Source organism: Chinchilla lanigera, unplaced genomic scaffold, assembly GCF_000276665.1.
Source record: "Chinchilla lanigera isolate Chin_1 unplaced genomic scaffold, ChiLan1.0 scaffold00070, whole genome shotgun sequence".
Lineage (NCBI taxonomy): Eukaryota > Metazoa > Chordata > Mammalia > Rodentia > Chinchillidae > Chinchilla > Chinchilla lanigera.
The window spans coordinates 4,794,698-4,817,153 of record NW_004955471.1 but is presented as its reverse complement, the minus strand read 5'-3'; positions in this window follow the sequence as shown (position 1 = coordinate 4,817,153).

The following is a 22,456-nucleotide window of genomic DNA, read 5'->3' as shown; positions in this document are numbered from 1 at the left end:
AGAATGCACAAGTGTGTCATGTGTGTGCCTCAAGTATGGGGTGAGAGAAGTTTTCCAAAGTGATTGACAATTTTTGGTCAAATTTCAAACCAAACAATTTTGTTGTGTTTTTTTTTTTTTTGTCATTTTGATACATGTTCTCACTATACAGTTCAGGCTGGCCTTAAGCTTGCTTTTCAGCCCAGGCTGGTCTTAAACTTGCAACGATCCTCCTGCCTCAGCCTCCTGAGTGCTGGGATTACAGGCATGTACCACCACGCCTGGCTAAAATGTCCAGTTTTTTATTGACACTCTTGTTGAATTTTTATAAGATTCGGGGTGCATAAAAACATGCAAAAGTCTCTGTTTACACATAAAACACGAGCTAATTATATGCAGGCTGATCACTTGAGGCAACATCAGCAGGACGTGGAAGGTCCCGAGGGGCAGGGGTGGCTTTTCCTAAGCGGGATGGGTGTACACCTTGCCAGACGGCTGGGATTCCCAGCCTTTCTCCATTATTACTGGGAATACCCTCCAAATCATTGCGAAATCCACAAAAACACCTCCACAAATTTCTAAATTGCCCACTAGGGTGGTCCTGCTCCAAGTGAGAGCTATTGCTCTAGTGAGTTCTCAAGGGAAACTAGATGGCAAAGCCAAGGGAAATGACACAGCGCTGGCTGAGCTAATGGAATGTGGGACAGGATTTTAATAATGTAATTAATTATTGAGTGGTATTTAAGAGTCAAAATAGAAATAGCGCCTAGAAAGAATGACATGTTAGAAATGATGAATAAGCACTTTCAGGAAAAAAGGGTCAAGAGAGATCTCTTACTCCCCCACCACAACTGTACCAGGGTTTCTTTCATATACCCATTCGTGCCTCTGCTTTGATACTCACAGCAATTGTCACTAAGCAGGTAACTGCCAGTGACTTACTTGTTTAATGTCTGTCTTTCAGATTAGAAGATGATATGTTTCCATATCTGTGTTGCTTATTGAATATCACTAATATACAGAGCGAGAGTGCCTTGTGTATAGCAGGGATTCAGTAATATTTGTAAGTGAATATTTTGAAAGTTCTGGAGGAAGATTCTAAGACGTTTGATTGCTTGACTCTGATAAATATCTGTTAAAGTGTACAAACTGTATACAGTTTAGCAAGCTATGAGAAGGCTGGCAATTACACGAGGGCTCTACAGCCAGCAGTAGTTTTGCAAGCATAACTCTAGTGCCACCTTCTGCCAGGCACAGAAATACGCGCTGGTAATTTGTATTTTGAGAATCTAGATTTGACACTCAGCAGTTCTTTATGAGGCAGTATTTATTAGGTAATTTTTAAAGTGCTAACATAATGGGAGCCTACAAATCCCACTAAAGTGTAAAATTTGGATAATCTATAAATAATTAATAAATCTATAAGTCATAAATAAATAATACTGACCAACATGAACAAACTTCCTGTTCTCAGCAATTGAAACACTGGGAATTTTATTAGAGAAGAGAGCAGATTTAGGATTTTTGTCTAACTGATCCAATGTCATTGTGTATAGGTTTAAAAATCAATTATTACTCAGGCATGGTGGTACACATCTGTAATCTCAGTACTATGGGAAGCTGAGGCAGGAGGATTGCTAGTTTGAACCCAGCCTAGACTACTTAGTTGCTCAGTGAGACCCTGACTCAAAATTCAAAACAAAAAGTGCTGGGATATAGTGCAGAGTGAAGTCCCCAGATTCAATTCCCAGTACTGAAGAAATAATTATTACAAAGATGGGCCTGTTGTTATAAAAGAACATATACATGAACTACATGCAGGAAAGCATTTTGCCATGTGCAACCCTGCCTTGGAACCAGCTGATTATGGACTGAAACCTCTACACACTGTGAGCTAAATATACCTTTCCTCCTTTATTATTGTTAGGTATTTTGTCTCAGTAATGAGAGAAAAGAGACTAAGACATTAGCTATCCATTACTAAAACAACATATTAATCAACTTGAGAAGAGGATGGGTGTGTTTCAGTTCACAATTTTGGAGTTTTCAACCTGTGGTTGGTTGGCTCTGTTGTTTCGTGGCCTATAACGTGGCATCCCATCATGACAGGCAGTGTATGGCAAACTGTTCCCTCCATGGCTGGGATGTAACAAAGGGAAGAGTAGATATGGGTCCCACAAACCCCTTCAAGGGCACATCCCCAGTGATCTAAAACTTCCCACCATGACCCGCCTCTTACAGGATCCATCCCCTCCCTATAGCACTAGGATGGACCCGCCTTCACATGTGGGTATGTGGGGTACGTTCCAGGTCCAAGCTATGGCAGCTATAGTCGCTAGCTCAAGAATGCAACTTCAGAGGGGAAAACTGCTCTCACAGACCTGGTAAGAGAGGCAGAGCTACAGAACCAGACCCTGCAGAACCAAAGGAAGCTGGGTTCTCAGAGCAGAGTTAGTGGCAGCAGACTGCACTGAGATAGGGCAGATAATCAAACGCCAAGGCAGCCCTGGATTCCAAGCCATGAGTGAAACCGATGAACAATATGGAAGGCACTGCCCAAAGAGTTAGCACCAAAGTGTTAAGGGAGGGCTAGAGCTGAGATAAAACCAGCCACAAACCCCTGGGGGAGTTGGGAGCGGTGGGCCTCCCTGCTGTGGGCCTCTAGAGTCAGCCTTTTGTTCCTGGAGACAGACATGTCATTCCCAGGCTTTGTGTCAGAAGTTCCTTAGAGTCGGTGGCCCGAGTTCTGTTTGAGAAACCACGGTCATTACTCATTCATTCATGCATGCATGCATGCAACCTATAACGTGTCAAACTGTCAGACCTCTTCTACCATGCGAGGCAGGCAGTGCACAGGGAATCTTGCATAAACATTTTTATCTAATCTGCTGCTCATGTTGCTTTTACAGGCCCGTAATTTGGAGATATGAAAATCAAGAACGATCCTGTTGTCCTGAGGATGTATTTATTTTGTGTAACCTATTAGTCTCCTTTCTTTTTTTTGGAGGGGGTGTTGTTTCCGGTACCGGGAACCGAACTCGTGACCTTGCGTTTGCCAGGCAGGGGCTGTGCCGCTGAGCTAAATCCCCAGCCCTTGTTTTGTTTTTGGCATCAGGAATTGAGCTCAGGACCTTAGCTTGCCAGGCTGTGCTGTGCCGCTGAGCTACATCCCCGGTCTCATCCTTTCACTTGTTCCCATGCCCACCAGGTGTCTATATCCACTAAGCAAATCAGTAGTTATAGGTAGAGGAAACTCAGATTTTCTTCTCTATTTTAAAGAAAAATTACCCATTTGATTGTATACATATGTTTAACTTTATCACAATGGGCCTATGCCTTTGTTGCCTATTGCTGTTGTATCAAGTTACCACAAACTTAAAACAACATGTTATTTTCATATTGTACTGGAGGCCCTACTGCATTCTTGCTGAAAGTTCTAGAGGTGAACTTATTTCCTGGCCTTTATTGACCAGTCTCTAGGGGCCCCTTGCTCCATAGTCAACCCTGGCAGCTTTACATATTCAAATCTCAATCCCCAGCTCCTTCTCTCTCTCCCTACCATCCTTTGCATAGAGACAGTCGTAATTTCACCAAGCCCGTGAGGATAACCCAGTCTTCATACTTCAAGACCCTAAACTGAGCTTGGTGGTGCACGCCTGTAATCCCACTACTCTCGGAGGCTGAGGCAAAAGGATTTCAAATTTGAGCCCATCCTGGGCAATTCAGTGAGACCCTGTCTTAAAATAAAATAATACAAGTGGGGTGGTGGCTGGAAATGTAATTAAGTGCAAAGACGCAGAGTTCAATCTCAGCACCACGACAAACAAGTAAACAAACTACAAAACCTTAAATCTGTCTTATTTTTAAAAACCTTTTTATTTTTCTTAGTACATTTGCAGTACGGAATGGTTTAATTCATTGTGGGGAACTGGTAGAGATATATAACACATCTCAATTTTTTTAAATTTCCCATTCTCCACGCATTTAAAATTTTTTTTTTTTGCTAACATGAGATTCACTTATTTATTTTACAAGTCCTTATCAGGTTAGTTATCATAAATACACCTTAACATCCAGATTAACAAGCCAAAAAACATGTAAAACACATAATTATACTAAGTTAAGGCACACTTTTAAATACAGTGTCTTTACTGAATTACAGTAATATTTGTCCTATTGTTTGACTTTTATTTTGCACTCTATATATTGGGTTTCTCATGTAAGAGAAACCATGTGATATTTAAGTTTGTGTGTCTGATTATATCACTTAATATTGTGGTCTCAAGGTACATCCATTTTCCTACAAAAGACTCGAGTTTATCTTCCTTTATCGCAGAGTACTACTCTACTGTGCACACATGCTACGTTTTCTTTGTCCACTCATCTGTTGAATATATGCTGCTTCCAAGGGTTAGCTATTACAAATTGTGCTACTCTCAACATAGGTAGGCATACATTCCTGTGGCATATGATATTTTTAACTTTTTGGGGAAGATACCTAGAAGGAGAATCATTGGGTTAAACAGAGTTTATATTTTTAGTTTTTGAGGAATCTTCATACTAATTTCCACAGTATTTGCACCAGATTACACCCCCACAACACACTCCACCTGTAGCCTTTTCAGCATTTGTTATTGGCTGATTTCTTGATGATGGTCATTCTTTCTGGAATGAGATGGAATCTCAAAGTTGTTTTAATTTGCATCTCCCAAATGGCCAGGGATGTTAAACGTTTTTCATGTATTTATTGGCTGCAAAACCTTAAATTTAATCAACCTATTACCTCCTCATTTCATATTTGCAGATTCCAGGGATGATTATGATGTTGAAGGTTATTATTTAGCCTGAAACAGCCTAAATGTCTTAGCACACATTTTTATGAGACGAAATATGGTATGTGCAAGATTAGTTCTCCCTATCTAAAACTGATTTTTTTGGCCTTACTTTCTTATGAAATATAGGCAGTTAAACGTTAATTACTTTCTTTATATTTCATAAATTTTTAAAGCTCATGAGACAAGCATAATAAATTTCTGTTAAATAACTATCTTAAGCCAAAATGGAATTTAATTTCCTAAAGGTAAGCCCTGAAGATCTAATTTAAATAAAAGTTGTAAATTAATTTTAATTAATGTTTTCAATATGAGAAGTTATTGATGCAGTTGACTACTACAAGTACTAATACCATAACCCAAAACAGTATGATTAAATAAGTCCAAGACAGTTTTAATCAAGATTTTGAAGGAACATTTGTTACTGCTTGACATAATGTCTTAAACATAGTTACAAAATTATTATGACATTGGAGTTATAAAATCATATATATTTTTCTTTTATATGCCTGTGTATGCATAAAGCATTATTTTTAAAAGCAAAAGTAAATAATGATATGCACCCTTTAATATGATACTTTGTGAAACTTGTTTATTTTTTTGCTGCATAAATAGTTCTGTGTTGAAAGAAACACACAAATTTCATTTTCAGCTGAGATGAGGTGATTTCTGCCTTGTGTCCTTCTTTCCTCCTTTCCTTCCCTTGTTTTCTTCTCTCCTTTTCTTCCCTTTCTTTCCCTTCCCCTTCCTTCCCTATCCTTCCCTTCCCCTCCTCTACTCCTTTCCTTCGTTCATTCGTTCCTTCCTTCTCTCTCTCTCTCTCTCTCTCTCTTTCTTTTTTCAGTACTGGGAATTGAACTCAGGACCTTTCCCTTGCCAGGCAGGCACTTGTGCCACTGAGCTGTATCCCTGGCCCTCTTTCTTTTTTCTTTCACTTGTTGCAGTCAGACAATAAATGACTCAGAAGCCTATGCTTATTGTTAGCCTTCTGAGAACTGTCCCTATGATTCAGTCTAGAATCATCTTCGTACTCCTCTCAGGCATCTTCTTCAATCATCATATTGGGCTGACAATTATGCTGATAAAACAAAGGCTAATAAAATAGAAAACAGAAGATCACAACAAACAAACAAGGGGCCAAGGCTATGAAAACACCCAACACAGTTCACCTCTAGCCTCCACTATCTGTGCAGCATCCAGGACAACTGCAAACTGCCAGGGGTGAACCTGAGTTGTGGTAGACAAATATTCCATCTTTAGAATGAAAACTTCCCTCTGACTCTCTGTGGTACTAATGGGGCTTTGTTTTCTTCCCTGGGCCACTTGGTACGTGTGAGGGGTTATTGGGTGTAATGTGGAAGAAGCCCTGCCCTGTGTAATTCTGTGTGCTGTGATGGTCAATGGTTTTTTTATATTTCACATCAAAACTAAGAGAACCGAGTCAAATGAAATGGCCATGCTCTACTGCTGTATGGGGAGGAAGGACTTTGAATGAAGCTTCTAACAAGTCTGCTTGTTCATGGTCCCTTGCAGTGAGTGTCAGAATTGCATGCTGTGCAACATTCACAAAGCAATGTTTATATTTTTCACTCCTGTCTTTGGAAGATCCCTTGCAACATGTTATAGTATGCTAGGATTTTCTGGAATCCCAGTGAAGAAGCTCTGATAACTAATACAATAAAATAGCAAGATAAGAGGGATACACCATGGTGGTGTGTGGGAGCTGCCGTTGACAATCAGATCAAAACTACATGAAGAAAAAGCAGGGTAAACAGAGGTGAGTAAATGCATCTTACTTCTTTTTGTAAAAATGGCACTATCTCTTGAGGTAGAAAGACATTTTGCTTTTGCAGTTGAGTACTACACTGAAGTCATTGTTTGAATGATACACATGCTTATGTCCACTCTTGCCTAAAATCCCAATAGAGCGAAAAGGAATGTCAAAAAAGAAAGAAAAAGGCAGAAGAGGCAATGACAACGAGTGAAAATTGGCAGTGGAGTTTTGGAAGACGGAAGCCTGGAGCTGACTTATGTAGCAGAGCATATGAAACCCAAACCCAATGGCAAACAAAGAGACAAGTTAACAGGAAGAAAGATGACTAATTCTACAAATTCCCAGCAACTAGTCGCAATATGTTGCTGCAGAGTGAAAGCGGACTGTAACAAAAGAACCGGGTGAAAATCTGTATGATGTACTGTCTTTTATGTGCCTGTCAGTATACAACAAACGAGCCTACAATGTAGTGCCTTAAAACAGCTAACGTTTATGTAGCTCACAGATGTGCTGGTCTTTAGTGGCCTCAGCATAGAGCAACTTCGTTGTGCATCTGCAGCCGTCTCCAAGGTTGGGTACACGATGTTAATCGTGGCTGGGTTTCCTCACATCTCTGGGCTCTAGTTAGTGCAAAAGGCTGACTCAACGCTGGTCTGTGTAGCTCTCATCCTCCAACAGGCTTATTCATTAGGCAAAGACAGAGTCCCAAGAAAATTGGTAGAAGCTTGAAAAATATCTTGACGTCTGGACTTTAACTGGTTTGCCGTCATTTTTTAAAAACATATCCTGGTAGTCAAAGCAGATCATCAGATCAGATCAGAGTCAAGGGTTAGGGAAACAGTTCTATATCTTCCTGGAAGGATTTTATAAAATCATGTTGCAGAGAATATGGGTGAAGGGACAACAGAAGTATTGTGATCGTTTGTCGTTACCTGCTATAGTCATGGTCTGCTTAATGATATTTTGGTCAGTAATGGACTGCATCTAGGACAGTGGTCCCATGAAGTTATAATGGAGCTGAAAAACTTTTCTTTGCCTAGTGATACAGAGTTTTAAAGCTTTACTGCAATGCATTAACCACATTTGTGGTGATATGCGTATAAACAAAGTGACCGCATTGCCAGTCATAAAAAGTATAGCACATATAATTATGGATTGTACATAATACTCAGTCATGACCATAAATCACCATGTGACTGGATTCTGTATTTATTGAACTCTACATGTTTCTACTTTGTAGCTTTAGCATTGATATTATTATGCTATTCTTTTAATTGTTATTTAAGAGTATGTTTTTACTAATAAAAAACTTACTGTAAGAACACATGTTTCATCCATCTCGTGTTTACTGAGTCTCTTGATTGTGTCAAGAGGCCACACTGAGTGATGGATGCGGGCCATCCTGGCCTGTGTAAAGTGTCACAGCACAGTCCGTGGTGCTCACACAACAATAAAATTGCCCAGCGCTCTTTCTCAGAATGTATGCCCCCGTGTTGAGTGACTCACGACTCAGATTATTTTCCCTATGTTCCCTCCATGTCCGGAACTGAATGCTATGGATATTTTAAAAAATATTCAGACAACAATAACGAGTGGAAATTAAGTAGATAATAAAAGTTTAAACTCCATGTTTGTCTTTTGCAGTGTTTAGAGATGGAACCTAAGGCCCCACACATGCTAGGCAAGTGCTCTACTACTGAGCCACCTGCCCAGGCCCCACAGATTTAAACTTTTAATAAGAAATTTAGAAAATAATGTTAGGAAACCGTCTATTATACTTATTTCCCACCACTGCATAACATCTTACCGGATGTCTAATGACCTAAGCCAGGTACATTTTTACCATAGTTTCTGTGTGATGGGAGTTTAGGCGAAGCTTAACAAAAGTTCTCTGCTTTAGGGTCCCTGAAGACTTCGGGCTAAGTTCTACATGATGCTGTGCTCTCATCAGAGACTCCACTTGAGGAAGATCAGACTGCAAATACAGTTAAGGCACTGGGAGAACGTGCCTCGTGGGGTTTTATGGCTGTGGGCCCCACCGTTTTTGCTGGCTGTCAGCTGGAGCCTACCTTCCCCTGACATATGGGCTTCTTCTGTACAGCTGCCTAATTTATCAAGTCAGCGAAGGTGATTAGTCACCCGAGGCTGAGCCAGGCAGGGCAGTTCCCTCTCGCCAAGCTGGCCTGTTCTCTCTGGGTCTTCCACGGACTGGCTGAGGCCCTTTCACCTTGGGGCAGGAAGTCTGTTTTATTCAGCCTTCCCATTCCAATGCGAATCTCATCCAGAAGAACCCACATGTCACAAGCAGAATAAGGGTTGACCAAACATCCGGGTACCCCGTAGAACACACAAGTTGATTACGTCCCATTAACCACCCCAGAAGCTAGATCTAAAAAGATTGAAGGCAGTTGCCTTGCCTCTGGGGAGTAAGACTCTAGCAAGGAAGAGCGCCACAGAACACCGGTGCTTGCGTTAAAAGCCCTGGAGCACCACTTTGAGACAGGGCAGAAGTGCCTGCCTCTCCCCTTTGCTCTGTGCCACCCAGGCAGCTGGACGGGGATGCGGTTTGGTCAGTGGCTGTCGTGCCCCTCTTCCTTTGCTCTCCCAGACCCTAACTGACTGGGACAACTTGCTTTGCTGTCTTCCTGGCTATCTAGCGGCCACTCTCCTCCACTCCCCTCCAGCATGAGTAGAATTTGATTAGCAGTTGATGACCCTCCCGTTCTGTCACTACTTCAGAAGCAACTGGTGCTTTTTGAAAAAGGGAGGGCACACTCTGTCGCTATGATCAGGAAGGGAGGGATCTTCATCCATTGTAAACATCTCCAACCCCCTTCCAGAGCAGCTAGCCTTCCAGAATATTCCTGGTTTCTTTCCTGTCCCCTCATTGGATTGTTGCCATGACAACTGAGGTCGTCCTGGAGCCCCGCACCAATCGTGGGCCTATATTGGACCAATCACGGGCCTGCAGCTGCTATATAAGCAACACACCCCAGCCACTTCTGGGGCCGGTCTAGAAGAGCCACCCCCAGTGTACTGACCTTTCTATGTTGCAGCACACGCCCTGTTAAAATGAAATCTCACCGTGTTGGTCCATTAAACCCCTTTGAGACTTATTTTCCTGAGTAGCGTGGGCTCCAAAAGTCCCATAAGTTTACTTGGGATTCTTATCCTGAGTAGCATGGACAGAGCAGTCAGTTCAAAACTAAGAGTAACAAACACTCAGGGCTGTTAGCACCGAAGAGCTCCAGGGGCAGCAGCCACTAAAGGTCAGCAGCAGGGAACAGCACCACCATCATCTGGTGTATCTGGTGACATTTGGGCTGCTAGCTTAGCTCCACTTCGCTGATTCACAATTTCCATCTGAACTGAGCAAGAGAACCGTAGGCTCATTGGCAATCACTTGACTTGGTAAAAAACAGCTTTACTGGAATATAATTCACCCGGTGAAGTGATAACCTGTGGTTTTTTAGTGTATAGTGACAGAGTTGTGCAAATTTTTACCTCAATCTAATTTATATAACATTCTGTGGCTCTCCAAAGAGGCTTTGCACAGATTAGATATTATGAGTTTACTTTTGAAAATTTGCTTGATAATTAAAACAATTTGGCTGAAACCAAATTTACTTGAGGCAAAATGCATGTAAAATTCAGACTGTGAGCTATGGTCTGAATGTACTTGGTAACATTCATGTTGAAACTTATCACCAATGCCATAGTAAGAAGAGGTGGGGCTTTTAGGAGGAGATAAAGCAAGGGCACGGGGTCTCCCTGGATTTGATCAGGGCCATTATAAGATGGGGGAGGGGCAGGTGTGCTCTCTTCTGCTTGCTCGCCTTGTGAGGGTGCAGCGTTCGTCTTCAGAGAAGGCAGGGTTCAAGGTGCCATCTTGGAAGCAAACAGTGTCCTCATTAGACTTGTTAATGGCTCTTGTTTTGATTTTGGACTTCCCAGCTTCCAAAATTGTAAAGAATACATTTTTTTGCATAGAGAAATTAGTCTAGAGTATTTTGTTATAGCGGGATAGTGGACTAAGATAATCATCTTAACCATATTACAGTGTGCCATTCAGTAGCAGTAAGTATATTCATGTTGTGGGATCAAAGCTGCAGAACATTTTCATCTTGCAAAACTGAGACTCTGGTCTACATCCATTTAACAATTCCCCATTTCCCCCTCCCCCAGTCCCTGACAATCAGCATTCTAATTTCTTTCTGTATGAATAAGAGTACTTTAGAGACCTCAGATAATGGAATTGTACATATCCATCTTCTTCTGGTGCACTTATTTTTCTTTGTACAATGTTCTCAAGATTTGTCATATTTAGCTGTGTGTGAATTTCATTTTTTTAAAAAATAGTACTCTTTATTCTTATAATTATTATTTTCTTGTGGTGCTTGGGGTTGAACCCAGGCCCTTATAGGTGCTAGGCAAGTACTTCACCACTGAGCTACACCCTCAGCCTCTCAATATACATATTTTATTAGTGACACAATGTGCCATAATTTGAAGTTGTGGCTCATTTTATGTGTATTCATGCTTTATAATTGTTAGGTTATTGTGGAGCTGATGATGTAAAATTTTAAGTAAAGAATTCAATATCTGATGACTATTGAAAAATTGAGAACTCAAATCTTTCCATTTTGGAGGTAAAAACCTAGTAAAAACAAACAAAATAAAAGCATGGAAAAAAAAAAAAACCCCAAACTGTCCCCTAAATCTCATTCTCAAAAGTACAGTATCTCAAAATTTTTCTTCGACCCTTGATATTATAATTTCACCACTATTAAAGATAAAACAATGAAAATAGGATATAAAGTGTACTTTAAGTTATATAGAAACAGATCAAATACTATTTTCTAATTAGTGAAATTTAGCAAGTCATTCTATAAATTACTAGTAGCTTTCCCTTATATAATTATAATTCTCAAATAAGAGGGTGGGATAAAGAATTGGGAAAGAGGAGCAAAAGGAAGAAAGTAGAAGAAAAAAGTTCTTTGCATACAGAAATGATTATCTTCAATGCTTTCAAGAGATATTGAGTTTTTTCCCCTAAATTATTTCCCAGAGAGAATATCTTAAAATTATTTAAAATTTGTCTGCAAACAGAACTCTGATTTTCCTGAATATAATTGCCCTTTTAAAAGCCAAAGAAATGAATGTTTTAGGCCAAAGAAAAGAAAACTGCTTTTGTTTCTACTGTGTTGGTGGCAGAACTCTAGGGACTGAGGCTAACTCTTTTATTGTTAATGCAAAAATTTATGCCTAAAATCTAGATAATTATACTCAGGATTTCTATTAATGAGTACCACATGTTAGACTCCATAACTTGAGCTGCAAGGTGGAAAATACTGTGTTAAAGCTATTCAGATAATAAATAGCTATCTAGGTCCATTTCAGCTAGTGCAAGTCAACTGTATTGAATGTGAGTGAAACATTAATTCTTTATAAGAACATATGCAATTGGCAGACACTTTGACATGTAATATACATTAGTCTACTCTTATGTCCCCATGGAATCATTTTATCCTTAGCTCCAGTCTGCACTCACAGGCATGCCTATCTCCAATCTCCTGAATCTGTCTTTGGGGTATCACTTACATGTACTTACAAAACATGCATTTTTAAACAGACACACGAATGAGAATGGTTCTAGTTTTTCAAAAGTGTTAGTTTGTCATTATTTCTACTTGTTTTGCAAATATCACATGACTTTCTTCCTCCCTCTGGGACCATGCCTGAGTTTGTGTCTATCCTTGGGACTTTGATAACTATCCTCTCCCCTTTCTTTTCCCAAGTCCTAGAAAACAAAGGAAGGAGAATATTACATGTTAGTGTTGGACACAAAGGACACCTGGAGCTCGTTTTGGCTCCAGAATTTAAAAAAAAAATCAAGAAATGAGAAAGGAGAGGCAGACCTTTCTCAATGAGGGCCTGCTGTGCTACAGAGGTTCTTCTCACAGAGCAAAGTCTTGCTTTTGAAAGCCAGCCCCAGAGAGCAACAGGAAATGCAGAAAGGAATAAATCTGTCAGATGCACTTTCCTCTCTGTTTAACAGCAGGGTTGTTTGGTTTTCTAATTCCTAGATTTTGGGTGGAAGTCACATTTTCCTGTGACTGCTACGAATTCCTCACCCAGAAATAGGGAGTGGACAGGGTTGGGTCGGGGGCTGAGGGGGTCAAGCAGTGCTCCCCGAATTCTGGCTGACCCATTTAACTTACTCTAGACCTAGTGACGAGGGGCCTTTCGGACTTCCATAATGTAGTTACCTCTTTATATAGCATAGCATTGGTTTCATACTTTTTATCATGTTATTGTAAAGGATTTTGCTCAAATTTTGGAGAGAGAGAGAGAGAGAAGAAGAGAGAGAGAGAGAGAGAGACAGACAGACAGACAGACAGACACTGCCGTTGTGTCTTCCAAGGAGCTCTTGAGGCTGTCTGCCTGCTCAGGAGCGCGGGAGAGGTAAAGCAAAAGTCAAGGGAAGACATAACCTCATCTCACCATAACCTCCACCCCTTCTCTCCAGAACAAAACCAGGGTTTGCTTGTTGTTCCAGTGTTTATGCCTCTGTGACATTTTGGAGGGCAGTGGCTGCCAAGTCCTTTACCTTTTCCAGTTTTAAAATATTTACCTTGCCCCATCCCTAACAAAATCTCAGGTATCCTAAAGATGGAGTAGATCTTTGCTTTTCACAGGAGTCTTTGCTTTGAAGTGTCTCTCATTTTGGAGAAACTCTGATCATTTGAAATTTTACTGAAGCACAAACGTGAGTTTCCAGTGCTGAGCACTTGCTTGGGATCTAGTGAGACAGCCTAGTTCATTTACTTATTTTAGGAGATGGGACTTCACTATATTGGCCAGGCTGGCTGCAAATTCCTGGGTTCAAGTGATCCTCTTGTCTCAGCCTCCTGAGTGGCTGGGACTACAGTTGTGAATCCCTATCTCTGGCTCCAAGACCCTACTTTAAAATATAGATTCTGCATTTCATCTTGGCTTTGTTCTTTATGATAAAATAAACAGTTCTTGGTTTTAGGTCAAGAATTAGAATTTTTTTTTTCTACAAAAAGCCAGATAGTAAATATTTTAGGTTTTGCAGGCCACATGTAATATCTGCTGAATATTCCTTTTCCTCTTTTTTTTTTCCCTTTTCATAAACTTTAAAAAATATAAAGATTTTCTTCTCTAATGGGTAGGTATTAAAAACAGTCTAGGAGGCTGGATTTGGCTGGTGCTCATAGCTTGCTGACCTCTGTTTTAGGTAATGTTATCCTTATTTTAAGATTAAGGCTCATGGCATAGAGGGGAAGCAGTTAATCCAGGCCACATGGCTCACAATGCAGAAAACCTTCATCTTTTTGGCTCTAAGGCCGTTTGTTTTCCACTCTGTTATATTTCTTAGAGGATTTCCTTCCACATTCTCCATAAGAATAGAAACACCACTTAGGTCTTTTGGTTGTCTTGTTGCTGTTGCTGTTGCTGCTGCTGCTGCTGCTGTTGCTGCTATTACCATTTCCCTTGAACACTTTTCTACAAGAAACACACCTAACGGAATGGCTGCATCTTTCAGAAATGTGCTGAGAAACTAGTATGTTAATACATTAGATACCAACAATCTTGTCTTGCTGTCGTTTGCTAGTGAAGATGATTTTAACAGACATCTCACACTTGGGAATAAAGTCATTTTTCTGTAAGCTGCGTCCATTCAACACACGTTTTTATTTGTCAATTTTAAAAAACAACCTCAGTAGAACAAAAACTCCCAGCAAACAGGTTAAAGAAGGAGGAGACCATACCTGGGAGCATGCCTGCGCCACTAGACTCTTGCCTGAATTAGGCGTCGCTAGAGGTCATGGGCGCCTCACCTGGAAGTGGGTGTGCATGAGCAGGGAGTTGAGGATATTTCCTGAACCCGGTGTTCTGTTCTCTGTGAGTGGGACGCAGTATTGTGTGGTGGCTTCAAGCCTGCCTGGCTTGAGCTTGCATCTTTGCTTTGTATTACTTAACAGTTTTGTATTAATTGGCAAGTTACTGAGGCTGAATGTCTACGTCTTCCCTTATGTCAACTAGGACAACTGTAGTATAGACCTCATAGATGACACAGGTTAACTAAGTGAGCTAATGTGTGTACAGTACTTAGCACTGAAGCATGCAAACATTGTTTTTGTTCTTGCTGCCTCTTCTCAACAGGTGCACAAATAGGCCTTGAGGCTCAGCATGCCTCAGACAAGCTTTTTAGTTGCGTTACTCTTTGCTTCCAAATATAGCTTCATCCCCTTACTCTTCATGTTGTTATTGGACTGTCCTTACCCCGAGTTCTGTGACCTCAAGGCCATAATGAACCCCCTCTGTGCTTACTCCCAGTTCCTGGGCTCTCAGTGGGGAAGGGAACTCAAACAAGAAGACACTAGTTAATTAAATGACCTAAGAATCTGCCAGCCAGTAAAGATTAGCATGATGAAGAAAGAAAATAGGAAGATTGTTCTAGAAATGATATATGTTGTAGCTTGAAGCTGGGTGAACTTCTAAGATGGGAGCTAAGAGGCTGTTTTAACAATTTACATTCTACAGTAGGGTTTCCCCAACTTTCCAAGTCCTCAGCATCCCCTGGGATTCTATTTTCTCCCATAGGGATTCTATTATCGCCCATAGGGATTCCCAAGATCTCTAGGTGACCTATAGACCTACTGAATAGAGCTAGACAGGAAAACCTGGAACCCTCAGCTTAAACGCATCTCCTTGGTGATACTTATGGAAATACTGTTATCAAAGCAAATGCTAATATAATAGGAGACATAGACATACAATGGCTCTCATTAATTTTTATAAGTAACAACTGCCACTTCAAGAGCTCCTGCAGGAGCTTCTTCTGCTTCTCTGCTTGCTGGCTCTATGTGATCTTTGCGCATATTTGTTATATTGTGATTGTCAGTCTCCGTCGCACATTACAATCACCAGAGAAATTTAAAAAGCACCAATTTCTGGACCACATTCCAGATCAATTACATTAGAACCTTTTCAGTTGAGTTCCCTGATTTTATTTATTTATTTGTTAAAGTTCTTCATTCATTCAAATATGTGGTCAGGCCTAAGAAGAACTGCCTTGTGTGTGTGCACCTTTGGCATTCTAGTTATTTTTTTAGGTTTAAGATATACTTTATTAGGATATTTTACATGTAATCTATTCTAGCTGCTTTTATATCCCCATGATCTTTCAGAGGTTCAAAATATACGTTGCTGGTTCACTTTGGCTTGTTTATCTCTCTATTGTGATTATAATTAAGGCTTCAGAGAGTGGCTTTTGAAACTGGAAAGTCTTTCAGAATCATTGGAAGCCAGCTATCCACACACCTGTCCCTCTGGGTCCTGACAAGGTCGCTGAGGCACTGCAGCCCTGGGGAAATGTTCAGACTCCACTAGAACCCTCTGAAGAATCGCAGACTGTAGAAAACGATTCTCCCTATTTTGCCTTCCAAGGCTTCTTGAAGAGTCTCAAGGATAAAGAATTATGAGCTACCACTGCTATTCCCTGTTCTGTTTTCCACTTTGCTGCTCTGAGAAGCCCTGTGAGGCATTCAAGGTTTGTGAAGCGAGGATTAAAGATGTAACAGTTAAACCATGATGGCTTTTATGAAACCCAAACCCTGAAAAAGTAGGCTCCTGAATGCTTATGTCATTTAAAAATGGTGTCACTTTGGCAGTATCTAGGTGGAGACTATACTTATTTCCTCCTCATATATTGATTTTTAAACTTTGATTTTATACATCATTTGGATGGACATTGATTTTTCTAGAGCTTCGTAGCGGAGTCTAATGGTACTCAAGGGTTAGACGGCACCTGTAATCATGTCTTTTGGAAGGCTGGAGATATTAACACCAAATCCACATTAACGGAAGAAACAAGAGCCCCTGGGTAAGTCAAAACAGTGTCAGAGAGGTTAATACCACCTCACCCAGCAGATTCACACCGGGCCCTGTCTACTTAATAGAGCAGGGCTAGCAGCTGTCACATGGAGGGAAAATAGAAATGCTAGGTATGTTTCAACTTGCTGTTTTGATCGTAAAACTTAAGCCGAAGCAACTTTCTATTACCTGTCATTAACAGTGTACCTTCTCTCTTCCTTCCTACCAAACTGGACTCTGCCATGCGCAGGTGATGCTGCTGCTATCAATAACTCTCTTTTACAGTCATTTTGTCCTTGTTGCCAGTTGTAGCTGCTTTAGCATCCTTTATGCCCCCAGGTTGTCCTTTATTATCTAAGGGGACAAGGCAACCAGTTCGATTTTATTTATATTTTGGGTTGATAATTAAGTCCAACCATCCAATCACAATGGAAATACGTATTCTAGTTTTTCTCCCTGTGTGTGAGCACTAAGACGATGAAGCCGAATGGAGAGGCATCTTGCCTTCTTTCTTATGGCATCCCAGGTGCAGCTGCAGCCCACGCTGGTCAAATTTAGGATGTAACTTGTGGGGGAGAGGAAAAGCCTGAGTTTCGTCCCCTGGAGACTCCTTTATCTCTAAGATGCAGTAAAAGGCACCTTGGGGCTCCTGTCCCTCCAAGAGTGAGGAAGGCTGTTAGTCTTACCGGCAGGTGACTGTAGTGGGGGAAAGGTAATCCTAAAACGGAAGGCTCCAGGTAGACCATTTGTTCAGAAATCAAAGCTCGGTCTGGGGGTGGGAGTGTTCAGCTGCAGAAAAAGCCAAGGCCTGTGTTGTTAGACCAGCAGGAAGGCCCACAGGGCCCTGAGGGGATGGGGAGAGAATGGATGCCAGCTGCGGATGTGGGGGAGGGCTGAGCCCCACCAGGTGCAGATATACATTCTTATCTCCGAGGCCAGCAAGGACTGGGGAGCACCCCAAGATCTCCGGGAGGGCCGAGTTTCCTTTCCCGAGCTTCAAGAAACCACCATGGATCACAGAAAGGCTAGGGGTAGAGATTTGAAAGATTGAACTTTCACCTGCAAAGAAGTATTGTAAACCAAAGTGGACTGATTAATGCAGAGCGACTGGGTATCATTTCTTAGCAAATGTAAAGTTCTCTTTTACCTGGAAGGAGGCTGAGGTCGTTGTGCAAGATCACCTAGAAGCTACAAAGTAAGATGCTGTCTGTGCTTTGTCTTTCTGGCTGTAGTGCGACGGAACTGCGGCTCACTGGGGCTCTGGGATTCGGTAGGACAAATGGAAAGGCACAACCCTTTGTTCCAAGGTCAGACACCACCGGTATTCCTCAGTGTTGATGACTTAGAAGATCAAGAGGGGTGGGACCTTCTGAAATGTATTTTTCTATCTCTAGATTTGCATATGCATTGGAGAGGCTGTTACAAAACGTTAAGACATGGGATGCATTATGCAGCTCTTTCCTTTGGCTTCTCCAAGTGTTCCTCATCTTTGTCCCCTGCCCAGGGAGTGGTGTGTCATTAAGCATGGGAAACAGGTTTTCCACTGCAGTGACCACATTGTGGGGCCTCAAAGGAAAACGTTCCTTTTGAACACACTTAATAAATGACTCTCTGAGGCAGGACATCAGGAAAGATCCCACATATGTAACAGCAGATGATAAATTCTGGTAATTTACATCCGTAGGTCACCCTAAGGACATTTCTGATTTATGACTTTGAACTGAGAAAAGTCTAACTCAATTCAGAATCTTGGTAAGGCGGGAGAGATAGACGTCGGGCTCAGGTCTGCCATCTGGTGTGCAAGAGAGGTAAACACAAGCATATTTTCAGGACTGAATGCAACTCTTCTCTGAGCGAACGTCCCTAAGTCGGCTTCCTAAGTCCGACAAGTGTGTGTTAGGCAGCTTTGACCCAAACATACAATGCACACTGCTCTGCGCTCCCTAACTCTCCCCTCCGCATCACCACTGCGCTTCCTCCTGCTTCCTCCTGCTGACAACCTGGGCTCTGACCCAGCACTGTACTGCGAGCATGATCGCACTGTCCAGTGAGCACACGACAGCGCGGCCCTGAGCTACTTCCGCTATGTGTTCCATTAATGACTGTTCCCCGTGGGAGTTCGTTCCTATCTGAAAATTTGCAACTCAGCTGTTCATAGGCCAGGGACTTACTGTACGTTTTTGACCTCATAAATATTGTAGTCTTTTAAATTTTTTTTTTATTAAAAAAGGTAAAACAGAATTTCATAAAAAAATAATAGGAGAATAACAGTAGTTAATACATTGCATATTGTCATCTTCAAATAGTTACTCAGAGTATAAGATATGGGCATAAAGATTTTTCCAATCGATATTAGCATGAACCTTCCTTTTCAATGAACTAAGAGACACTAATAGTGTAGCTACCTTGCATTTTTCTCCCTTTTTCTTTCCTTCCTTTCCTCTTTCCTCCCTTCTTAGTTTCTTTTTCCTTTTAAACAACTACTTCCCTATTGTAGTCTTCTTGAAACCTTCTGTTGATAGTTCTTAAACTCATAGAAAAACAATGATCTGCATTCTATGTGTGATAATGTGTGGATTTCCCATACACATTTGATTTTGCAGTTTGGCTTTTAAAAAAATTAGTGCTTATTAACAGGAATTTGAAAGCAGGAGAGACTCGAGCTTGTAAAATGAGGAGCAGTGATTCCCTCATGCTGGTATTTTCCTCTTTATAATTAATTTTTTTATTGGAATGTTGTACAGGTGAAGTAAGAAGCAAAATGAAAGCAATGGAAATGTCTTGGAGTCGGATTTGGATTTACAGTGCAATGGAATTCAGGGACAAATGGGATGACCCCCTTCTGACTCTCTGGGGTCTAGGGTTTCCCAGGTACAGGATTTCCAGTGCTAAAATGGAGTGTCCCAGGGATACCAGGATGATTTAATCACACTTGCTCAAGTCTCAAATGAGGTATACTTAAAAATTAAAACATGAACCAAAGAAGTGGAAGTGGTGTTTTCAAGCTGATAAGCAAAATGAGCAGAGGAGATATGCAGATATTTTACACTTTTCATTTTCAGTTTCTTGTCACTCTCAGCCTATCTGTTTTGTTCTCAGAGTAGGAGAGAAGCTCTTTCTGAAACACTGGGAAGCTGGAGACTATCTTACTATTCAGGGATATCTGGTGCTGCCTTCACAGTCTTCTGCTGGGTGAAAATAGAACCTTGGTGGATTTGGTTAAAAAGAACTAGCAGATCCTGACACTTGTTAAACTTTCTTAAATGGAAATAGCTGATTATTAGTTTAAATTCTTCCAAAATGGTGAGTGTGCTAGCTTTCCACCACTATAGCAAAATACCTGAGATCATTAACTCATGAAGAGAAAAGGTTATTTGGGCTCACGGTCTTAGAGGTTCTGTCTAGTCGATGTGGAAGAGTCGGGAGGCAATGGCATGGAACCCAGGTCAGAGCAAATTACTCATCTTATGGCCAGTGAGCAAAAGAGAGGAAGAGGAATGGGCCAGGATCCTTCAGTCTCTTTTGAGACTGTATCCAAGGACCCGAGGAGTTCCCAGTAGGGGCCACCTCTCAATAGCATCCCTCTGGGGAACCACGCCTTCTTACACATGCCGTTGGGCGTCATGCAATATCCAAACTATGGTAGTCAGTTTGAGGATAAAAGAGTTGACTGTTAGGAAGAATGTAGCCATGTCACAGGTCTCAGAGAACTCTGCCAGGGAAGTGAGTTATCTGTCTGTGGTCCCTGGCAGAGCTGTAAAGAGCCAGGGAAAAAAGACAAGGCACACTGTGTCTGCCTTGGACTTAGTAACCATCCTTACTGCTTCTTTTAGGTTTACGGTCTTCAGTTAAAGTGAAAGCCTAAGTCCACATGTTTATGAATATGTCTGTACTGATGTCTTTCTGTGAATGGTGCTGTTTGCTTCAACTTGTAACCCGCCTGAATCAGCGAGCAACAGAAGTCATAGTCACTCTTCTGTTTCTGCTTCTTGGTTTTCCCCCATCAACTAATAAAACTAGTTTTTCCTCCCAAATAGATACAAAATAAAAAGTAAAACTCCCCCTTCCTACCCAGTCTACCTCAGCTGATATAATCCCTATAGCATTTTCTTGCATAACCTCAAAATTTTGATGTATATTTAAAACCAGATCTTTCATTTAAAAACACACAATATGCAAAACATCACACAACTTGTTTTCTTTTTTATTTTAACAGTATATCTTGAGAGTCTTTCTAAATATTAGTTTTAAATGATGCAGTGTGTTCTACCATGTGAGGGTTCCCTAATTTTTTCCCTCTCTTACTGACATACTTTAAGATTGTTTCCAATATTTTATACTTACAAATGAAACCACACTGAATATCACAGTGCATAGGTCATTTGACATATGTGTAATAATATTTGTGCATTAAATACCTGGAAATGAAATATTAGGTCAAAACATACACACACACACACATATATATGTATGTATTCAATAGCTTTTGCGAAATACTTTCCACAGAGATTGTTATAAATCTATACTTTCACAAGCAATGTCTGTAAAGGATTGTTTTCCTACACCTCCATCTATATCGTTTTATTAAATTTTTTCCATTGTAAACCTGCCCGGTGGAAAACACGTTCTAAAGTTTGAGGATGTAGCTCAGTGTTAGAATATTTGCCTAGTATGCATGAGGCATTGGGTTTGAGTCCCAGCACTGAAAAAAAAAGATTGTATAGTATTCTAGAGCAATTTTTAAGAATCAAATTTACTTTATGTCATAGAAATTTCAAAATTCCCTTGTCTTGAGACAGGTGTCACTATGTAATGCAGGTTGCTCTTGCACCTGCACTGCTGTGCTGACGGACTGTAAGTGGCGAGATTGACCCCCGTACCTGGTTTCCGAGCTTAGGGAGGAAGTATTGTTGCTCACCATTATGTATGATGCTATCGATGGGTTTGCAGTGGTCTTTACTGGCTTGTGGAATTTCCCACTTATCACTAGTTCAGGAAGTTTTCAAAATCATGTTGATACATTTTTAAATGTTAAACTTATCTGCTAGCTGGAGGTCAACTCTCTGGTCATGATATGCTGTCTTCTTATAAACCACTGGACTTGATTTGCTAGTATTTTGCTAAGGATTGCATCTATGATGAAACCAGTATCATGGGGGATATTGGTCCACATATTTCTTACTTGCAAGATATTGTCTAATTTTAGAATCAGAATAATTGTGTCCTCATAAAATACATTTGAAAGTGCTTCTTCATCTATTTTTTTGGGAAGTTTGTACAGGATTGCTATTATTTCTTCCTTAACTATTCAATAGGATTAGTTAGAAGAAATGCAGGCCTGGAGATCTTCTTTTGGGAAGATTTTAAATGATAAATTATCTACTTTAATTGGTATAATCCCTGTAACATTTCCTTACATAACTTCTAAATTTTTTTTTTTTTTTTTTTTTGGTTTTTCTCCGGTACCGGGAACGGAACTCCCGACCTTGCGCTTGCCAGGCAGGTGCTTTTTGCCGCTGAGCTAAATCCCCAGCCCCATAACTTCTAAATTTTGATGGGTAGATTTCCCCTTTTTTTATTCTTTGAGCTTTGATACTTTGCATCATTTAAGGAATTTGTTCTGTCTCATCTGAGTTGAATTTGTTGACATAAGTTGCTTGCAATATTCCCCAATTATTTGTTTAACGTATATAGAATATTCAGTTTCTAATATTGTCTTTATTTTCTCATTTTCTTGTCCAGTTTAGCTGGAAGCCTATCAATATTTATTGATTTGTTCCAGACAAGTACTGTTGTTTATTTCACTGATTTTTTTTCTTTTCAATGATTCTAATTTTATCTATACTATTTCTTTCCTTTTACTTATTTTAGATTTAATTTTCTCTTCTTGTTTTGGAGTCCTAAGGTGGAATCAAATTTTGGGCTTTTCTACTTTATTTCTAAGGTGAGCGTCTAAGGCTGTACCTCT